This window comes from Odocoileus virginianus, chromosome 33 (genome assembly GCF_023699985.2).
Source record: "Odocoileus virginianus isolate 20LAN1187 ecotype Illinois chromosome 33, Ovbor_1.2, whole genome shotgun sequence".
NCBI classification, from domain to species: Eukaryota; Metazoa; Chordata; class Mammalia; order Artiodactyla; family Cervidae; genus Odocoileus; species Odocoileus virginianus.
In genome coordinates this window covers 29,338,924-29,360,988 of record NC_069706.1, presented here as the reverse complement: position 1 = coordinate 29,360,988, position 22,065 = coordinate 29,338,924, and the positions used below count along the sequence as shown (strand labels likewise).

The window sequence follows — 22,065 nt, the reverse complement described above, 5'->3', positions numbered from 1 at the left end:
GAATATTTCTTGAGCTCCTACCATGTGTCAGGTGCAGTTCTAAATAGTGGGGTGATGATATCCAAACCAAGTAGGAAAAAATCTGCTGTCATTGAGCTTAAATTCTAATGAATATTGGAAGAAAAAGAGTTAAGTACATAAATCTTACAGTGTTTTGGAAGGTAAAAAGGAAAGAGGAAAACCTCTCTATCATAGTTGGAGAATAGTTAATTTTTTAATAAGGTAGTCAGGTTGGACCTCACTGAGGGAACTTTAAGCCAAGATTTGCTGGAGGTAAGGGAGTAGTAAGCCATGCAGATATCTGAGAGAGGTCACTTCAGACAGAAATCACCTCCACTGTCCCTTCTCCTCAGTGTGTGAGGCTTAGCAAAGAGGCCTGGGTTCTGTAAGATACGTCTTACATGAGATTTTGTCATTAGCAACTACATGGATGAACTTGCAGGGTATTATGCTAAGTGAGATATGTCAGAGAAAGACAAATACTGTTTGATAGCACCTGTTTGTATTTATTATATACAAAATCATACACAAGCAAATGCAAAACTCATGCCCAGATTGTTCCTACTATATCAGTTGCATTACAACACAGTTATTTTTTAAGAATTAGCTTAATAATCAGAACTCTCTGTACATAGAGATATGATCAGTCTAATACAATGACAGAAGTGCAAACAATAAAATGAGTTGAGTATAGTTTGCAAAGGAGAGAAATGGCTGGAGTTAGTCAAAAGAGGTAAACAGTGGTGGGATAAAAATGATTTTTGTATCCTGTCACCTACTAGGCCTTCAGATTGTGCTGTAATCATACTGTTCTCTGTTCTTGTTTTTAAATGTAAAGAGCTAAGTGAAGTTATTACAGATAAAAATGTCAGTTGTATCCAGTTGCACAAATTATTAATAAATTTAGCCACAAAATTCAAAGAACAGCAGTGGAAGGTCTAATCCTAATGCACAGTAGAAAATACCTTTCTGGGCTCTCATCTCAGAGATGAGGCGTTTGCCTTCTTCAACCAAAGGGTGGTGTGGGAATTGTTTGGAATGAAGAGGCAGGTTCAGTTCAGTTCAAAAGAGGCAGGGGAAAGGTGTAATTCAACATTGTGTTCTCCCATCATATTCTTATTCCAATGGAGAGATATATCTTTTCTATATTTTGCTCAAATTATTGAACACAAATTGGAGCAAGGATAATATAACCAGATGACTGGGAGAGTCCCATTTGCCCACTCACCAACCTTTCTCTCTCTAGTTTCATTTCTACCCATATTAGCAGATGGCACCAGTTCTTGGCCAGTGTCTCTAGTTATCTGATTGTAAGGGGTTGTTCTTTCGCCCGCCTCCTTTAATACAACAGCAGAAAAATTGGTTATGACTCACTCTATGCCCATTGGCCAAGGCTCTGATTCCTGAGAACTAGACAGAAGCTTGCAATTCAACCAAGCCTTCTGTAATGCATTAGGATGATCTGCCTGACAGCAGAAAGCTGGGTTGATTTAAACTTGAGCTTTTATATACTGGAAGGTTTGTTCAGTGCTGGCTCGAAAAAGCTACTAGTAACAAATCTCAAAAACCTTAAAAAAGAAAAAAGCAGAGGCTTTCTTGAGTTTTGTTCTGAGAATACTGGTTATTTCTAATGGTGAGTGGTGTAGTGCTATATGATGCAAATTGCAGGACTCATTAGTTCCAATTCTGCATTTGACCTCTCCATAAAGGAAAATGAGCTTCTAACTAAATATGGGAGAATGAGATTTGACAGATGACATAGAAGATGAAAGGTGAAAGAATAGGTTGTAAGGGAATATCTGTCTACCTGCAGATAATGGAGTCAGGGCTCTCTCTTTTTTGTTTTTTAATTTTTTTAATTTTTTTTATTTTTTAATTTTTTTATTATTTTTTTTTTCCATTTATTTTTATTAGTTGGAGGCTAATTACTTTACATCATTACAGTAGTTTTTGTCATACATTGAAATGAATTAGCCATGGATTTACATGTATTCCCCATCCCAGTCCCCCCTCCCACCTCCCTCTCCACCTGATCCCTCTGGGTCTTCCCAGTGCACCAGGCCCGAGCACTTGTCTCATGTACCCAACCTGGGCTGGTTATCTGTTTCACCCTAGATAATATACATGTTTCAATGCTGTTCTCTTGAAACATCCCACCCTCGCCTTCTCCCAGAGTCCACAAGTCTGTTCTATACATCTGAGTCTCTTGGTACATATACACCATGGAATATTACTCAGCCATTAAAAAGAATTCATTTGAATCAGTTCTAATGAGATGGATGAAACTGGAGCCCATTATACAGAGTGAAGTAAGCCAGAAAGATAAAGACCATTACAGTATACTAACACATATATATGGACTTTAGAAAGATGGTAACGATAACCCTATATGCAAAACAGAAAAAGAGTCAGGGCTCTTTAGGCCAACGGATTATAGACTCACCGTCATCTTTGAGGCAGTGTGTTTTGACTTTAACAAAAACAGTGTAAGTAAATTCTGTAAGCTTTTCTTTGGGTCCTGGACAGTATTTCAGAACAAATGATGGTTGGCTAAGCACTGAGAAAAGAGTACAGTCCTTGCAGAAAGCCTGATATCCTCCTCAGTTCTTTCTTTAGCAAGACTGTGGGACAGTAACTCAAGGCATGTGGTAGACACAATTCATTGGAACTTTAGCAAGATTTTTGCCTTGTCTTCCTTGATTCTTTTGTGAACAATTAGAAAATATAGGTTCTGTGGCATGATTATAAATATTTATAATTTCATTATTATTTCACCGGTTAAGAACATTTGTTTCACTCTGGATAGAACTGTCTAAGATCATTGCATAAACGTCTGTCCTTGTCTCTATCTTATTTAAATTTTGTCTTTGCATTAAAGCTATAGTTATAAATGTTTCAAAAGTAGGAGGAATCATAAATATGCTGGGTGGGAAAAACAGGACACACCTGGATTTTGACTCTGGTCAAAATCTGGTAGTGACCAGATTAAGGTGTAAAGGTAAGGGTTAGATAAACTGACATTCAAAACCCAGCCATGAAAAAAAGAAGATAGAGAGGGGAGACACAATTTTCAGCTGACACATTTAGTGAGTCAGCTAATGTGTCTTTGGCAATAAAACTGCTGGTATTTTTGAGTACCTTAATAGAAATGTAGAATGAAGTAGTGGATGTGTGACTGTTCTGTGTATGTTTGGGGAGGAGGGGATAGATAGGAACATTTGAAGTAAGTTTTCCCCAGCATCACAGATAGAATTAATGTTCACATTCTGCACATTTCAGCGTATCTGTAAATCACTACTAATCTTTAAATTGAAAAGATCCAAATAGCTGTGAAAATTCATTGGATTTAAAAGCTACTTTGGGAAGGGGAAAGTAAAACTGTACTTAAAGAGGGATTTTCAGAGAGTGGTTTTAAAGACATTTAACTTGTCTAATGTCAACTTTAAAAATTTTAAGTAGTTACAAGAACAGGTCCTTGTAGGGTGTGTGAAAAACTTGGTAGTCACATGAAAGTTTGAGGAAACTTAACCGAAAGCAACTTTCAAGGCGTAAGGTATGAAGTTTGCATATATTATCATGTGATGAGTTTAAAAATTTAGTCCCATATGTATGTTTTGCTTACCGTGTGTGTGAGATATACCGTAAGACATCAGATTCAGAACTTATAAATGGCATGCTTCCTGATTAGTGAAAAATAATTAGTTAAGGGGGAACTGGAAAAAGTTTCAAGGTTAACGGGATATGAAATTGATCAGCAAGGCAGATAAGAAAGAGCTTCGGAGTTTCTCATGCTTCGTTGGTAGAAATAGCAAAGATGAACTAGGATGAGAATCATGAGTCTGAGGTTTTGGCAGGCTTAGAAGCACAGCCTTTTAAAATTGACTTTTGGAAACTGCTCTTTATTACCCACTTACAACTTCTTATTCAGGTTTGTGGCACAGGTTCCTTCTAGTTATACAATTCACCTGGTACTTAGAGATTATCATTCTAATTCATTACTTTTATCCTGGAAAACTGGGACTTGATGATTTGGTTACCTTGTAACGTGTTTGGCTTTAATTTAGTTCACTAAGATTTTTATATTGATAGCAGCCTTCCCCCAGGTCTGTAATACTCTGGAGGTAAAGAACATACTTGATCTCAGCATTTCTTTAGGGCCTGGCCCTTTGCCTTGCACATAGTAGGCACCTAATAAATATTTATGAGAAAGTATTGAGATAAGTATTAAGATTGAAGTCCTCATCATACACCGTAGAAAATCAAGTCTCTGGTTGTTTGTGTGGCCTAGCATTTCAGAGCAGAAAGGAGCCTTAGGAGGGAACACATACAACTCCTCTATTTCACAAATGCGAGAGGAGAATTCCTGAAATTTAACAGGGGAGCTGCTGTCTGAATGTTGCAACTGGCATGTTGTCTCAGGATTTATTGCTTATTCTCTTGGGACTCAGGATGATTTGGAGAAAGTTGATTGTAGAAGGGAAAGTTGAATCAGTATCTTCAGGTCTGTGCCCATTTTTTCCTACCCTAGCATGCCTTCAGGATCCAGAGTGCATTCCTCTTTAGTAGTTCCATCTCCTGTTGAACAGGCGAGTTCAAACCCATGGTTTTGCTTCTATCTTTAAGTACTGTTTAACATTCAGGCACCACACTGTGCAGTGTAGACACCAGTTAAAGGAGCAGTTTTGTAACCAGCCTGTTTGCTGGATATGCCGTGGTGGTGGTGGTGGTGCTGTGCAGTGACTGAGTCGTGTCTCACTCTTTGTGACCTTGTAGACTGCAGCACACCAGGCTTCCTGGTCCTTCACTGTCTCCTGGAGGAGTTTGCTCAATCTTATGTCCATTGAGTTGGTGATGCTTTGGTGATGACATGTTAATGTGATCCTGGCCAGTTACTGGTTGTTTGACTGCATCTTTTCATTGAGCTACTTCATGTGATGCTGTTTCATGTTTATCTTGTTTTGTTCACTCAACTAATTAAAAAATTATAATCACACATGAAAATGAAGTTTTGTTATATGGCTCTTAATTAAAGCACAGAGTTGAAATGAGTATCAAGCGGATTTTTTTAAATTGCAAAGAATTTCATTAAATGTGTAAGTTACGGTGCTTTCAAGTATGAGTGTTAGAAAACCTAACTCAAACTTGCTTAACCAGTAAGGAAACTTATGGGGTCACCTCACCAAAGTCCAGAAGCGGGGAGGGCCTCAGGTAGGTTAGTTCAGTGACTTAGTGTATATCTGTCCTCAGATACCTCATTTCTGTCTGTCTCATCTGTTGGCATTCACAGTTATCAGCGGCATCCCTAAGCTATCTGTGCATAGTTATTAGTGGCAGTCGGGGCCTCACGCTTTGCTCACTTAGCTAATTGCGGTAATGTGGGGGTGTGGGCCAGGGAGATTGAGAGAAATTGAAGGGGAAAATGAATTCTCTCCCAGACAGAGTCAAAGATCTTCCCTCTGTCTCTGGACAAATTTGGGGCATGAGCATAAAAGCTGTCCCTTTGGGTTGGCATGTCTGGATTGACTTAGGCCTGAGTTCCAGAACAGTTGCTGGCAGAGAGGATGAAAGGACTTTGATGGGCTTAACTAGGCCTGGAGCTGGAGTTATGTCCTCAAGGGCAAAGCCCCCACAGAGTAGGGGAAGCGTGGAATGAAGGTTGGGGAGTCAACCTCAGTTTGGCTTTGAGTGGCTCTCAAACCAATGATCACAGTTGGCTAAATCTTTTATCCACAACAGTACTGGTTCCCTCTGTAAAAAAAAGTGTTACTCCAGACTGTCAAGATGAGAAAGGTACAGCCAAATGCATCAGTTATAGATTGTTGTCCTCTAACCATTGCTTATGTTTTAACTTCGGTAAGTCAAGGAGTAATACGGAGTGAATGATCGGAAGATACTCCCCTCAAGGAAACTTGGGAATTGGTAGAAAAGCAGAAAAGAAACAATTACTAAATAAGACTCCTTGTCAAATGTGCAGTTCAGGGATGCTGACTTGCAGGAATTCAAGTTGGGTTTTTAGAGAGAACACAGCCTCTCTGGTATCCCCTAGCATCACTGGAGTGACTGCTTTTCTTTCTTGCCCTTGGGTAAGTGAAGCAGTTTGATAATAATTTAGTGCAACATGGTTTATAATTTATAAAAGGTCACTTCAATTTAAAAACTTTGATCAGCACTCTGAGCTCCCTGAGGTCCAGCCCTGATCCTTAAAGGAGCTTCAGGGAGGGTAAGGAAAGCTCACCCGTTCTCCCTGGTTCTTGCTGCTCATGGTTTGGCCATGTGCTCTCTGTGCCTCTTTGCCTAGCCTCTCAAAATTGAAGAAATAGAGGACTTTCTGCTTGTAGCTAGGTGAGACAATGCCAGGTCTGTCAAGATCAAGGAAAGTAAGAATAACAGGAAATTTAAAGTTCAGTTCAGCAGATACCTTTACACCTTGGTCATCACAGACAAAGGGAAAGCAGAGAAGCTGAAGCAGTCCTAGTCCCCAGGTTGGGCAGTGAAGGAGTGGAAATGAACCAGACGTGCTGATTTGAACTGTATTATGGTTTAACAAAAATTTTTTTAAAAAAGTGTGTGTGTGTGTGTGTGTGTGTGTGTGTGTGAGGGAGAAGGACAGTGCTGGGTACAAACAAGGGTGGTGGTGATATTGTTTAGTTACTAAGTCATGTCCAATTCTTTGTGTTCTCATGGACTATAGCCCACCAGACTTCTCTGTCCGTGGGATTTCCCAGGCAAGAGTACTGGAGTGGGTTGCCATTTCCTTCTCCAGGGGAACTTCCCAACCCAGGGATCGAACCTGCATCTCCTGCATTGTAGATGGATTCTTTACCACTGAGTCATCTGGGTGTAGTTGACTGTAATTGGAGGCAAGGTGATATAACTGTCCAGAGGGACAAGTCTATGTTGGATGCATGACCGAAGTTATCACACAGCAGATTAGCACACTGTCTTAACGTGCAAATAGAACTTTGACAGGGCAAAATGAGGGTGTTTCAAAAACAGACAGTAGTTTGTATAAAGCCTATAGAGTCCTAAAATATGCAGTGTGAACATACAGTGGCAGTTTGGAAGATAAAGACGCTTACTCCTTGGAAGGAATGTTATGGCCAACCTAGACAGCATATTAAAAAGCAGAGACGTTATTTTACCAACAGAGGTCTGTCTAGTCAAGGCTATGGTTTTTCCAGTAGTCATGTATGGATGTGAGAGTTGGACTATAAAGAAAGCTGAATGCCAAAGAATTGATGCTTTTGAACTGTGGTGTTGGGGAAGACTCTTGAGAGTCCCTTGGACTTCGAGGAGATCTAACCAGTCCATCCTAAAGGAGATCAGTCCTGGGTGTTCATTGGAAGGGCTGATGTTGAAGCTGAAACTCCAATACTTTGGCCACCTGATGTGAAGAACTGATTCATTTGAAAAGACCCTGATGCTGGGAAAGATTGAGGGCAGGAGGAGAAGGGGACGACAGAGGATGAGATGGTTGGATGGCATCACCGACTCAATGGACATGAGTTTGGGTGGGCTCCGGGAGTTGGTGATGGACAGGGAGGCCTGGAGTGCTGCGGTTCATGGGGTCACAAAGAGTTGGACATGACTGAGCGACTGAACTAAACAGGACACAGGAAGATGAAGGATCCAGGTGTGTCTGTTGGGGTCACAGCATGTCAAACCCAGAATAAAATATATACAGATTGTGGTAGGCAATAGTGAGCCATTACAAAAATAAAAAAGGAATTTGGGACTTTGTTTAAACAGCACATGGAAAGAACAGTCTATTTATTTTACTTTATTTCTTGTAAACTGGACAGTGAATACTGTTTGAGTTCATGGGAAAGACTCACTCTCTCAGAGAGGGGCCGTTGGGAAACGTACTGGAGATGGAATCCAACCCGAGTTGTAAAGGTTGAGCTGACCTGACGAAGAACAGAGGGTAACTTGAAGCTGTGTATCACATACAAGACCACGTTGGCTGATGGAGCCTGAAGTGCTGCGATGCCCAGACATGATCTGTGACACCCAGTAAGGTGTTAAATTTTACCCAATATAATTTTAGTATATTTTATGAGCATATTCCAGAGTTCTAAGAAAACTGGTTTTGTATCTTTAACACATGGGATAACGCTAAATGAGAACATTTTATTAACATTGTATGTCAGTCCTTTGAAATTCTGACACTGGGCTATGTGTATATCATTTAGAACATTTCTGACTTCATAAGCCCAGAGTTTAAAGTTAGAGAAATGCATGCATGTGGTACTGCTTAGTGCCGTGGCTCAGGAAGTACCGCCCACTGTTTCCAAGTAGTCATTAGATGCCCGGGCCTCCCCATCCCCTAAACTCTGATCATTGCAGAGATTTTATTCCTCAGCTCTTTAGAAGTTCTACTCCAAATCTAATGTTAGTTTAACTGCCAAATGACGGAGTCCAGAGCACATGGTAAGTATTACTTGAAATCGACAACTGGAAAAAGTTTCACAGAGGCTCACATGATGCTGTATGTAGATTTTTTTTTCTTCCACAGTGACACTTAAAATTCATCCCACATTGCCTGTAGGAGAGAGGAGGAGGGGGAGAAGCCCTGTTGTTTGATAGCTTTGTATGTTCCTCCGAAGAAAGAGAGTGCTTGAAAAAAAGAAAGGCAGGCTTTCAGATGTTGTCTGAACAAAGATATGGAAATGTGAGACGAGGGCAGCATCTGGAGGTTTTCAAACACTGGAACACAGGCTGCACGCTTCTTTTGCTGTTGGAGGAGTGAAAAGCTGTTTCCTGTCATTTCCCATCTTGTCACTTCCAGGACCAACATCTTGCTACTTCTTGCACCAGCTGCTGTTGTTGTTGTGTTTTTTCCCCTCTTCCCTCCACAGACAGATGGTACAAGAGCTTTGATAATTCTCCCCCCAGTTCTAAAGGAGGTTGCTTGTGTGGTACCTCTATAGAATGATCCTATGCCCCTGTCACTCACTTTACGCCCCCGTCACTCACTTTATCCTGTTAGCAGAGTCTGGAGGAAGCAGAGGGGATCCGGTGGAGGCTTTTAACAGCATGCTGTCTCATGTCTTGTGGAGATGCCTTACAGAAACCTCACCTCTGCCAGGGCAGCCCTTTTGTTTCTGAGGTTTCACTCCAAAAAAGGGAAGAGGTAAAGAGAGTCAGCTTTGCTACCTTTGCCTCCACAAGAACCAGGGATTTCTCATCATGCTTTCTGTGTACTCTGAACCCAGAATAGGAGTTCTGACATCCTTGTTTCCCTCCCTAGATTTTAGCTAATTACAGTCAGGCAGAGGTGATGCACAGATGACCCTCGAACAACACAGTTTGGAATTGTGCGGGCCTACTGACACGCAGATATTTTCTAATAAGTAGGTACCACAGTACTGCATGATCTGTGGTTGGCTAAATCCACGGATGCAGAACCGCTGATAAGGATGGCAGATTGTAAATTTACTCCTGGATTTTTGACTTTCTGCTTAGGGGTGGGGAAGGTGGGGATTGTGTCGATGCCCCAAATTCCTACATTGTTCAAGGGTCTACTCTACTATCTTTTGAGAGGGCTAGATATTTATCTTCAATTGCTCTCTTTACAACTATTACTTTAAATATTTTTCTTGGGTTCTTCAGTGAGGAACAGAACTTAGAAATGCAGGATGCCTGAAAGATACACTGAGGAGATAATCGTTGGAAACAACTTTGGTTTTGTTTAATTTTATTGTATTTATCATTACAAAATAAATATAACAACTTCAAGTAGGTAGCTTCTCCCTTCTTTTCCTCAGAATGATAGCTGTTTTTCCAAGAAGTAACATACTCTTTGTAGAAAACTTACGAATCTGTTATAGAAGAAGTTATGTCTGTAATTCTATAGTGATCACTCTTCCCTTTGGTATACTTCTTTGTAGATTTTCCTTCAGGGTCAATGTGTATATGTATTCCTCTTGTACACCAGAACAAAGTGCTTTGGTCATTTGTTAGGATGGATTTGGTGGTAGTGATAGTGGTGATGTAATGATGATAGCTAACTTCATTCAGCATTTATTATGTAGCACTCACTGTAGTTCATGTTTTCCTTGCATTGCACATTTCAGTTCGCATATCAGTCTAGAAGTGAAATTGAAGCGAAGGTCTCTCGGTCGTGTCCGACTCTGTGAGCCCGTGGGCGGTACCCTCTAGGCTCCTCTGTCCATGGAATTCTGCAGGCCAGAATACTGGAGTGCGTAGCCACTCCCTTCTCTAGGGGATCTTCCCAAACCTGGGTCTCCTACATTGCAGGCAGATTCTTTACCACTAGTACCACTTGGGGAGCCCATTAATCCAAAAAGCAAGAATGAATTATCTATATTTTAGACATGAGTAAAGCGGAGGCAGTAAAACACAGTGTAGTTTGCCCAAGGTCGCAAAGTGCGTGTAAGGTGAAGTTAGTACTCGAATCTGGACCGTTTGTCTCTGAAACTCATGCTGTTTACTATTTATCCGTCTTTAAAAAGTCTATTTTAGACACCTGATGCATGTTGCCTAAGGTGTTTTGTTGAGGGAGCGGGGCGCGGGGTGCTGTGCTGGGTTTCCTCTAGTCGCAGCGAATGAGGGTTACTCTCTGTGATGTGCTAGTGATGTGATGTACATCTCTAGCTGTGAGGTGCAGGCTTCTCGTGGTGGTGGCTTCTCTCGTTGTGGAACACAGGCTCTAGAGCTCGTGGACTCAGTAGTTGTGGCTCCTGGGATCTGGAGCACAGGCTTGATAGTAGTTGTGGCTCACCGGCTTAGTAGCTTCGAGGCATGGTGGATCTTTCCAGATTAGGGATTGAACTTGTGTCTCCTGCATTGGCAGGCAGATTCCTCACCACTGAGCCACCAAGGAAACCCTCTTAAGATTTTTTGTTTTTTTTAATCAATTCATATTTTCCACATTCATAAGATTGCTTGCTACCCTCAGATATCACCAGATGTGCTTTACCTTTATAGATGTTTGAAGTGAATGATCACTCACTTTTTTCCATATCCCTTCTTCTCTTACTGGAAAGATTGGACATTGGATCAATGTATTATTGATCATTTGTATTTCATCTGTAAATTGTTCTGTCCTACTGCTTTTATTGACTAGTTAACGCTTCATCTCATTTGTTTAAAATATGTTTCCTTCTGCTACTTGCTTTCTTATTTTTGAACAAACTACTTATATGACTGTTTTAAGTGTGTACATGTCCATATGTTTTTTTTTCTGTATACTCCTCCCACATATCATCAATTTTAGCTGCTATTTTCCTTTATTTTATGGTTTTATTACTTGTAGCCAACTCTTCAGTTCATATCTGGAATTTATTTTAATGTATAACCTGAGGTGAGACCCTAGTTTTGTTATGTTATTGATAGGTAATCCTTTTTTGTTTGTTTTTCGAATCCATTTAAAAATTACCTTGTATTATACATTTCACTCTTCTGTGGTGTACTTTATTATATACTTATTTCTTTTACCCATTGCCATTTGTCTTAGGCTGTTTTTTCTTACTAGTTTAGTATAAAGGACACAACTCAGGAACAGCCAAGTGGAAAAGATGCGTGGAACAGGTGCGGGGGCAGGGGTGCACAAGGCGGGAGCAGTGAAGTGAGGATCGCAGCTGCCATACCCTCTCCAGGTAGGCCACTCTGCCAGCACCTGTGTGTGCACCGACCCCGGACTTCTTGAGCCGTGTTGTTTGAGGGTATTTTATGGACGGTTTAGTACATGCGTGTGATGGGTTAAATCACTGACAGTAGGTGTGAAGATCTCCGGCTATTCTCCTCTTCCCTAAGTTGGAGGTGGGGATGGGTGTGGCTAAAAGTCCCAGCCCTGTACTCTTGCCTTGTCTTTCTGACAGCCAGCTCCCATCCTCCTGAGGCTGGTCGGGCATCTGCAGAAGTTGTCTCAGAACCAAACCCAGTTAACACTCGTGTCACTCAGGAATTACAGGGCATTTAGATGCTTTATGTCAGGAAACTATGATAAAAGCCAAATATTTGTTTTATTACAGTATTGTAGAAAGTTCTGAATTTGTGGCAAATGAATAATTTGCTTACAACACTGACATTAGACATAATGTTGGTTGACACACAAGAGGGCTATATTCTTCTCTCTGAATTGCAGCAAATAACCTAGTAGTAACCTTAATAGTAACCTCGGTGATCCCAAAACTTTGATTTTATTTAAAGAAGGAACTGCTTGCCTTTCCCTTTGTGGTTTTATGCATGTATTAGTATGGGCAGCAACCAGTAATAAGGATCTTCTATAATCAAAATGATGCCCCTTTATTTTTGCGTCTTCTTTTACAATACTGAAAGTGTTTAGAGATGTACTTTTTTATTCAATCTTCCTGATAACCCTATGATGTAACTTGGTCCAAGGTGTTGCATCTGCTTTACATATGAAGAAAATGAGACTTGTACTAAAGTCTTTGCCCTCAGCCACAGGATTTGTAAATGGAGGAACTGGCCTCTAGCTCAGCTCTCATGAGACCTGAGTTGGTATTTTGACTGAGTTAATTCCAAGCCTTTCTGTTGTTTTGAGAGATTTGCATATCTACCTTGCTCACCTTTAAAATATTAAAAAATTGTAGTCTAGGTGCCTACCTAAAATGACCTGTCAAAATATTTTTTCTCAACTGTAAAGTACTATTTAAATGTATGGCTTTGTTTTTATTATTCCCTGGGGACTAACAGATACCTGTCTTCCCTGTTCAGTGGTATATGATGGTAAGTAACAAAGATGTATTACTTGCAAGCTTTATTTTTCAAAGTATATTTCATCTGTCATGAAGGATATTTTTAACTAAAAGAAGAAGCAATCTTCATTGGTCTTAGGTCAGTTGAAAGTAAATAATACTTGAGACAGAGTTGTCAAATTTGTCTTCTGCCCTCATACTGCTAATCATGGTTTTTTTCTCGTAATCTTATGGAATAGGATAAAAAGTTTGCATCTCAGTTTACAGTTGGTATTTTGGAAGTTTCATAATCCGTTGTATTCAGAATAGTACCGTGTATTTTGGCAGTCATTAAGGCTGTCTGCAGATATTTCAGCTCTTCTGTCTCTGTCTTCCTCTCTGGTCACATGGCCTTCTCTGGCCACTTTAACTTTGGGAAGCCATATGACTTGTTTTGCTAATGAAATGTGAGCATGACTTCTGGGTATGTGCTCTACTGGTTGTGTATTCTCTTTTCCTCTGTGTGTGTATGTTCAGTCACTCAGACATGCCCAGCTCCTTGCAACCCCTTGGACTGTAGCCCACAAGGCTTCTATGCCCATGATATTTTTCAGGCAAGAATACTGGAGTGGGTTGCTATTTCCTCCTCCAGGGAATCTTCCTGACCCAGGGCTCAAACTTTGATCTCCTATATCTCCTCCGTTGTAGGCAGATTCTTTATTCTGAGCCATTATGAAGCCCCTTTCTTCTCTGTAAGGGTTGGTTAATATTCATGATGTCAGTCACACCATCAGCTTGGATTCCTGAATGACTGTGAATAGGAGAACCCCTACTGACTTGTTGCAGAGAGGTAGTGTGAATGAGAAGCAAACCTTTGTTATTTTCAGCCACTGAGATTTTGTATCATCTAACCTGTTCTGAGGTGGGATCAGAGTATGTTTATTATATGCATCAGTGAAATCTTTTTTTTATTCTGTCTAAAGATCTTAAATTATAGCCAAACTGGATACCCTACAAACATGATATATTCTTTCAGTGGTGCTCAGGAAACAAAATTTGGAAATTGGGAGGAAAAGTTTATAAGGAAAAGCTCAGTTCTAGGGATCAAAGCCATTGTCAGACAGCCATGGAGGAGATTTGCTTTAGTTACTTGAGTAATTTTTCACACATACTTAATTTTGTTTTTATATATTAAGGTCTGCCAGATTACTAAGTAAATCTTACTGGAGGTATCTCTTTAAAATATACAGGAACAAAGGCTATTTAGATGTTGACATGAAATTAGGAAAAGTCAAGGTTTCTTCCAAAGGCCCTATTTTCAACCACGACTGAGTAACGCTTGGCAGAGGAGTGAAGGGGGCACTGAGGATGGAAAAGGTCACTCAGCCATTTTGGCTGATGAAATGATGCATAGTTCTGGAATTGGCATCCACCTCTGATGTGCTTGCAGAAGTGAATCTGGACAGAGCAAAGCTGGTGTCAACCATGTCTCTTCTCCTCCTTGTACTTTCCTCCCTCCTTGTTCTGCTTCCTCATTTCTACCCTCATTTCCTTGCTTACCTCTCTCCACTAATTTAGCACATCAAGGTCTTTGTTACAAAAAATGATTTGTGAGTTACTGATTTGGAACTTGGAAACCATTTTCCTGTGAAATGGATAATAGAAAATAGATGGTAGAAATATTATGTTCCAAATGAGAAAGCTTGACTTATCCAGTTGTTCCATGAAGTTAACACTAAATATCCATTAACAGAGGAATGAATGAAAAAGATGTGGTACATATATACAATGGAATATTACTGAGCCATCAAAAGGCGTGAAAGTATGCCATCTGTAGAGATGTGGGTGGGCCTAGAGACTGTCATACATTTTGAAACAAGCCAGAAAGAGAAATACAGATATTGTATAATATTGCTTATATGTGGAATCTAGAAAAATAATACGGATGAACTTATTTGTAAAGCAAAAATGGAGACACAGACACAGAGAACAAATGTATGGATATCAAGGGGCAGAGGCAGGCGGGGTGAATTGAGAGACTGGGATTGATACATACACATGACAGGCACGATGGGTAAACTAGATAACTGATGGAGCAGACGGTCTAGCACAGGGAACTCTGCTCAGTGTACTGGGGTGACCTAACTGGGAAGGAACTCCAAAAAGGAGGGGATGTATGTACCTGCAGCTGATTCACTTTGCTGTACAGAATCTAACACAACTTTGTAAAGCAGCTATCTGCAATAAAAATTAATTAAAAAAATACGAGGATGTGTAGATGGGAGGTAGGTGGCCATGAGTCTTTGGTACCGGTGGCCTGAACAAGCAGTATTTCTCTAACATCTTTCCATCCTTCAGAGTAGTTTTTTGTGTATTCTTGCTTCTTAGCCATCTACGGATTTTGAGCTCCATGGTGGCCATGCACCCTCTCAACCCTGGCTGAAAGATGGAGTAGCTTCCATGCCTGCCTGCGGTCTGGATACAGTAGGAAGAACCCCCTCTTGCTTCCTCCGTCTGGTGATGTCACCGTGTCTCATGGGGAAGGGCTGTGAAGCGGACGAGTCACTGAGTCTTCTGCCATGAGGCTTGCTTTCTTAGGACTGCCGTTCAGGGAAGGGAGCGCCTCACAGGCTGCCTTCTCCTCTCGCCTTCATCTTTAGGACTGCCACTCAGGGAAGGGAGCGCCTCACAGGCTGCCTTCTCCTCTCGCCTTCATCTTTAGGACTGCCACTCAGGGAAGGGAGCGCCTCACAGGCCACCTTCTCCTCTCGCCTTCATCTTCGTTCTTACTGCTCCGCTGCTTTCTTCAAAGTATTGCTAGTTCTGGGTTCTGACACCGGCTGAGGCACCCGTTGAGTTTTCTTGTGAGGGAAAAAGGCAGATAGGATTAACGAGTGGACACCATTTAACAACCTTGAATGGTTAGGGCAGGGAGGCATATAGCTTTGAAGGGCCAGAAAAGCAGAACTGGCTGAAGGGAGAGTCATCTCCACTCCCCACCTTCTTGCCCCTGGGCCCTGGCATTTAGGGCAATTCTCTTCTGCCTCCGTGGTTCATATTTTTAGTTCTCTGCAAAGAGACCTTCTTTATGGATATGTCAGTTTATTATTTAACTCACAAATGATTTTTAACATCCATTTTCCAGGGCAAGGTCATGTAAAAATACAGGACTTTATGGTGTTGAGAGGTGAGAAATTAAGAGTTTTCCGTACTTGGTTTTGTCTTCACATCCCCTCGTTGTCTCACTTGCTTTTACTTTGTCCTCAGCCTCCCCTTTCCACTTCTCCCTCCATCCATTCCCTTAGCTTATTGCCCACACTCCTTCCTTTGTGCATTGGCCCCTATGTTCAGGAGGGAGGGGCCGTGTCCAGGGGCACAGTGAAGATAGTCATGTCAGCATCCTTAACAGGCAGCTGTACATTTATGATGTTAGAAGACTTGACTTTACCGTTGCAATCAGGAAGATCAGATTAAGCTTAATGTCTGAAAGCACTGACACTGAGACAAAACTTTTTGCCCGTGTACTTCAGTTGAAAGAAAACTCTGTGATATGATCACTGTGTGATGATGGTTTTTCAGATAAGATAACTGAATTGTATTTATAATTTAAGGTATTTCTGCTACGGGGATTAAAAAAAAATCAAACCGGTGATAGTTTAGCAAAAGGATTTTCTAGAGCTTGGGTTATAGAGAATTAAGTGCTGGTGAATAGGATTGTGTGTATATGTGTGTGTTTTGCAGGCATGGAGAAATTAGGAGAAAGAATATTTTATACAGGAAATTTCCATATGGTTGCTTTTTATAGACATTAGCACATTTCAGGGGAAACACCCTTTACTGGAAGAATTTAGCCCTCTAAAGTTTGGTGCAACAAGGGGTAGAAATGCGGAGATGCAACTGAAAACTGAAATATTATTTGTGCCACAGGCTTGCAACTGTACCTACCTGTGATGCAGTGAACAATGATTTGATTATTAATTTTTCTGTGACTTGAGTTGTTAATCTTTCTGTTACTGAAAACTTGCTTCCTTTCCTAAAGCTGGTGGCAACAATTTAGTGACTGTCTAAACCTTGAGGACTAACTTGGAAAAATAAATCCAGTCTCCTGAAATTCATATCCTGTTAAACTGAGAGCAGGCAGCAGAGATGAGAAGAATCTCTAATGTGGGAACTGGGAATTCTGCTAAAGCAAATATCACTTCCAGCTCTCCTAAATTCCCCCATGTAGAGGAAGAACTATTGGATTGAGTAGTTCTTTTAGTAACCTCACTGTGTGTTCCTCTTTTCCACATTTGACTGACTTAAGGAAATTCAATGTTGACCCATGGAAGGCAGAATGGGAGATGGACATAGTTAGGATCAACTGTGGAGGGAGCTTTCAGTTTCTCCTCTTGCTCTTGTCTTTTAAGTCCTGTCTGACTCTGTGACCTCATGAACTGCAGCACACCAGAATTCCATGTCCTTCACCATCTCCTGGAGTTTGTTCAGACTCATGTCCATTGAATCAGTGATGCCATCCAACCATCTCTTCCTCTCTCACCCCCTTGTCTTCCTGCCCTCAGTCTTTCCCAGCATCAGGGTCTTTTCCAGTGAATCGGCTCTTTGTATTCAGGTTGCCAAAATATGGGAGCTTCCAGTGAATATTCAGGGTTGATTTCCTTTAGGATTGATTGGTTTGATCTCTGTGCTATTCAAGGGATGCTCAAGAGTCTTCTCTAGCACCACAGTTCGAAAACATCAATTCTTTAGCAATCAGCCTTCTTTATAGTCCAAGTCTCACTTTCGTACATGACTACTGGAAAAACCATAGCTTTCACATTATGGACTTTTGTTGGCAGAGTGATGTCTCTGCTTTTTTTTACTGTCTAGGTTTGTCATAAGTTTTCTTCCAGGGAGTGAGTATCTTTTAATTTTATGACTTCAGTCACCATCCGCAGTAATTTTGGAGTCCAAGAAAATAAAGTCTGTCACTGTTTCCATGTTTCCCCATCTATTTGCCATGAGGTAATAACTGTATTAGCCAAGGACCCCCTGTTGTCTTCTTCAACTCTTGCCATTTTGGAGTTCCATCTCTACAGTTAATTATTCAGCAGATTTTTTTCAACTAACTAGTTTTGGTTTCTTTTTCTTTTTTGCCTAAGCAAATTTATTTAAAAGAATATATGTCTCTGTAATAGACAGGTGCCAAGTATCGCTTGCTGTAAGACAGCAACTGTAGAAATGAAAGTAATACAATCAAATTATTATGAGATTCTAGTTAGATATTGTTCCCCAGGGAAGACTTGGCTCTGAACTGAAGCCCACTCTCTGCTCTCAGGTTAAACAGGAGCTTAGAGAGACAAACATCTTAAATCCAGTGAAGCACTAAGTGAGGCGTTGCTCTAAACTCATTCAGAGGATTAGAAAGGAAAGGCCCATCTCCAGGCAAAATCGTTCCTCTTAACTCTTGTGCTCTTGTTTTCTGGGGATGGTTTTGATGGCAGAAAAAAGAGAAGTTAAACACAAAACCTGCCTCCTCCGAAATGATCGAGGTCTTCTCATGTGTCCTTGTTTACTCCAGTATTTCGTCCAATTCTCCAAGTGTATGTGTTCAGCGAATCAGGATTTCAATATTGGGCTTAGTTTCACTTGCTTTTCTTCTTAGTACTGTATTATTATTTCCTCTTGCTCTCTGATTTTTCAGTAGTTCTCTCATGTGCTCACTGAGACACAAGGCCTTTGCGTCTTTTGCACCCGTGTACACAGACATGCCTGCCTCTTCAGATGGCAGGTGATTGTAAGAAGATTACAGCCTGAAGTGTCTTGATCAGTAGGTGTCCTTGCCCTGGTGTTGGCACAGGAAGTTTCAGGTTACGTTGCCCTGCATGTAATGTACCTGGTGCTGTGGAACTGGTGTGGGTAGCTTGCCAGGGCTTGGTCCTGCAGGTGACTCCAAACCAAGACTTTTCAAACAAGGTGCTTGTTGTTATGTGGCATCTTTCTTTTGAGGCAGCCACAGTTTATGCAGTACTAAACTGTTACCATGTTATCAGAAATTGATTATGAACACAGTGTTTCTTTTAGTCTCTTAGAGGTTCTTGTATCCAGCTTATGTGGTACTAGCAGTTGTCATTTGCTTTATTGTAACCAAGTGAAGAATGTTGAAGAGATGAAATGTGAAAGATGTGAAGATCTCTTCACATCTCTCAAATGTGAAGAGATGAAATTTGGTGGCTGCTCTCCCCTGCCCAACTCTCCCGAGTCCTGTGTTACGTTTGTGTTTTTCCTAGGCAAGAGCTCGTATGGCTATCTCAGCTGAGAAGGCAGTCCTAACTTGTCCTTTTATCCCCTCTTCCCATGACAGTACCTGATGAGGATGGTCAACAATAAGAAGTGAACAATTTTGTTCAGTGCTCACCATGAGCCAGACACTGTGACTGAAGGAGTGATCTCGCTTAGCCCTCATTAAAACTTAGCGAACTGGGTACTGTCATTATCCCTATCTTTAAAGATGCAGATACAAAAAAGTTGAGGTTCAATAATTGTACAAAATCTCCCAGCTGTTAAGTGACTGAGTTGGAATTTAAGGGCAGGTGTATCTGAATTCTAAGTTCACATTTGTAATCACTATTGATAACATGGTATGATAATCTCCTTAATAAATGGCAGAGTCCTTTACCGGAAGCTTTACAAGGACAATAAGAAAAGAATTAGTTGAAATGATACAATCTATGTTGTGAGAGGATTTTCTTCTTGATTCACAGTTTATGCAAAGAAATAATATGCAGCTGACTATGAATAATACACCAAACAAAATGAAATTTCATTCTCGAATGAATTACCCATATCTCCTTTAAGCAAAATTATTAAAGCATTTAAACATCCATGGCTGAGGCAAATGTCTCTATTGCAGTTCTGTCTGAATTTTACTCTATAAATATTGATGTTTTTCAGCATCAACCGGTCATCATTTTTTGCCTTGTGTTCAGACACAGAGGGTTGAATTCTCAATCTCCCTGCCTACAGTTGTTCAAAACTCAAATTTTAAATTCAGGGTAATGTCCATTTTTGTAATTATTGCAGCTGGGGAACTGGAACAGTGCTACTTGGTTTCAGAGTGTTGCGATTGCTTCCTTTTGGGAGAAAAATTTCAGAAGCATGGAAGGCAGATCTCAATATATTAAGAGAACTATACAAAGACTTTAAGTAAAAGCAGAACTCATACTCTAAAATCAGTTATTAAATTAAAGAAAGGAGAAAGAACAGACAGTTGTTCTAATGGTCAAGGAAATGTTTTCTAGGTGATAGAGGTGACTTGTTATATTAAAAACCGAAAGAAGTGAGGGAAGTGACCCTTATTTTGAAAGGGTCACTCTGACCGAAATGGTCTGTGTTAATTTAGTGACATGTAATTGACTAAGGGGTGGAGTTTCTATGTTTCCTTCTATGTATTACCTTGGCCTCCTTTTAGTAATGTTTCCTCATTTTAACAATTAGTATCCTGTGGTCGGTAGTTCTAGTGGAGGTTTTGGGGATGGAGAGGTGACTATAAGGTGAACTATTCTGGTAGCTTTTGTGGGCCTAAGTTGGTCTGGAGAATGCACACAGAAGCCCGGAATTCTTGGTGATTGGTCAGGGAAGAATTATGAACAGGGTGTCGTTTCATTTGCTTTTGTCCTTTCACTCCTTTCTCTTAACACATTGTGTGGCCCCACCATGGAGAGAATGGAAAGTAACATCAAGTACATTTCATTGACAAACTTTTTGGTATTTTTATAGAAATGGGTATGATACACCAGTAAACATGACATGGTCTGATGTTGTTTTTGAGCTGGTATATATGATAAATATTGCCGAGGCAATGACATAAAGCCTCAACTTCTAGGAGATTTCTGTCTCTTGCATTATGCAGCAATCTAGGTTAAAGTTCAGTACATTTCACTGCTTGAAACATGGCCAAGTCAAGGACATAAAATAATATTTAGCCAAATCATAGTTTGTGTTAACTTTGCCAAAGTGAATGTAAATTTTATTTTTTCTGTGATTTCCCAATAAAACCTTTCTTTATGGGGAGAGGGAGAGGTTGGGAACAGGAGGATGGGAGATTATCATACATTTCAAATTATATTGATCAGAATCAAGTTTAGCTTGCTCCGGTATGTAAATTAGAGATTTGTGGTTGAGTGGAATTGATTTTGCTGAGACTAAATTAATCACAGTGCTTAATCACTGTAACCTTTAAACATTGCAGTCTTGGCCACATCTGCAGGGCACAGTGGTTTTCCTCTGAGCTTTATGCTGTCATTTCATGAAAGGCAGAATGCCTGTGACTTGTGCAAACAAGTATTCCCACGTATAGGCTTCAGAGCTGGTTCTGTGCCCTGCAGAGGGTTAGCTAGAGCTTCTCTCTTGGGGCTGCTATGGCCTGTTCAACCACAGAAGGCTTTCTGCTCATATACAAGTATTTCCAGATTTTTTTCTCCAGTAGAGTCAAATTGGCCATCACAGCTGAAGTGTTTACTGAAGGCAGTCTTTAGAATGAGAATTGGAAAACATTCAGTTATATTGTGATGGGTTTTTTTTAATTTTTTTTTTTTTAACTGATCCCATTTGGAATTATTTGCAAGGGTGAAGTGGGCAATTTGGAAATAAATCAGGAATGAGAAGGTTAATTGGCTCTTCAGAACTCATCCTGAGAGCCTGCAAGGAAGAATGAGAATAGAATCTAGGTTTTGTTTTGTCTTTTCCCCAATGTTCTTTTCAATTTCTTGGTCTCTATTTCACGCAGCCTCCCCACATCAAACCATCATCAAGCCTCCCATAGAAATGCAAATTACTTTCCCAGTTTAGTTCCTATATCTGGAAATAGTTTTTGTGTGTATGTTTTTTTTTAACCCCTTTTGGGGGCTGTCCATGAAGTTTCTCAGTATAGTATCCTTTTAAAAATTTTTCTGTAACTACCATCCTTTATATCTTCCTTTTTGCTTTGTGTGCTGAATTGTGCATTCACAGTTGAAGGGATTAAATAAAGCATATTCAGTGTAATAAAGTGCAGCTGGACTAGTCGTCCTTAAAATCAGCGAGCATCTGGATTTCACAAAAACCGCACCTTATATGGACTGAAAAATATACCAGGGACCTGCTTTAACCTCTTGATTTTATAAGTCAGGAAACTGAGAGCCATCAAAGAGAAATGGCTGTTCAAGATAACTTACTATAGCCAAGCTGAGACCAAAACTTCACTGATTTTTCTTTTTCTTTTTTTCTGCTCAAGTCTCTTCTCTATGTCATTGACTTTTTTCTCTGCAAAAGAGATCCTGTTTTTCCAAGTTTTTCATAATCAGATTCCTTATAAACAGCAAGTAGTTCTCAATAAATCTGACTTAATTTGTGGTATATTCTAATATGGCATGAAATCTACTTG

The 22,065-nt window shown here is 40.4% G+C and overlaps 1 protein-coding gene and 1 pseudogene across 6 annotated transcripts in view; both read left to right on the top strand.

Annotated features, from left to right (window-relative positions):
• AUTS2 (activator of transcription and developmental regulator AUTS2) overlaps window positions 1–22,065 on the top strand; it is a 1,185,004-nt gene that overhangs the window by 390,512 nt on the left and 772,427 nt on the right. The window lies entirely within an intron of this gene.
• LOC110122324 (large ribosomal subunit protein eL38-like) lies at window positions 5,782–6,508 on the top strand (annotated as a pseudogene).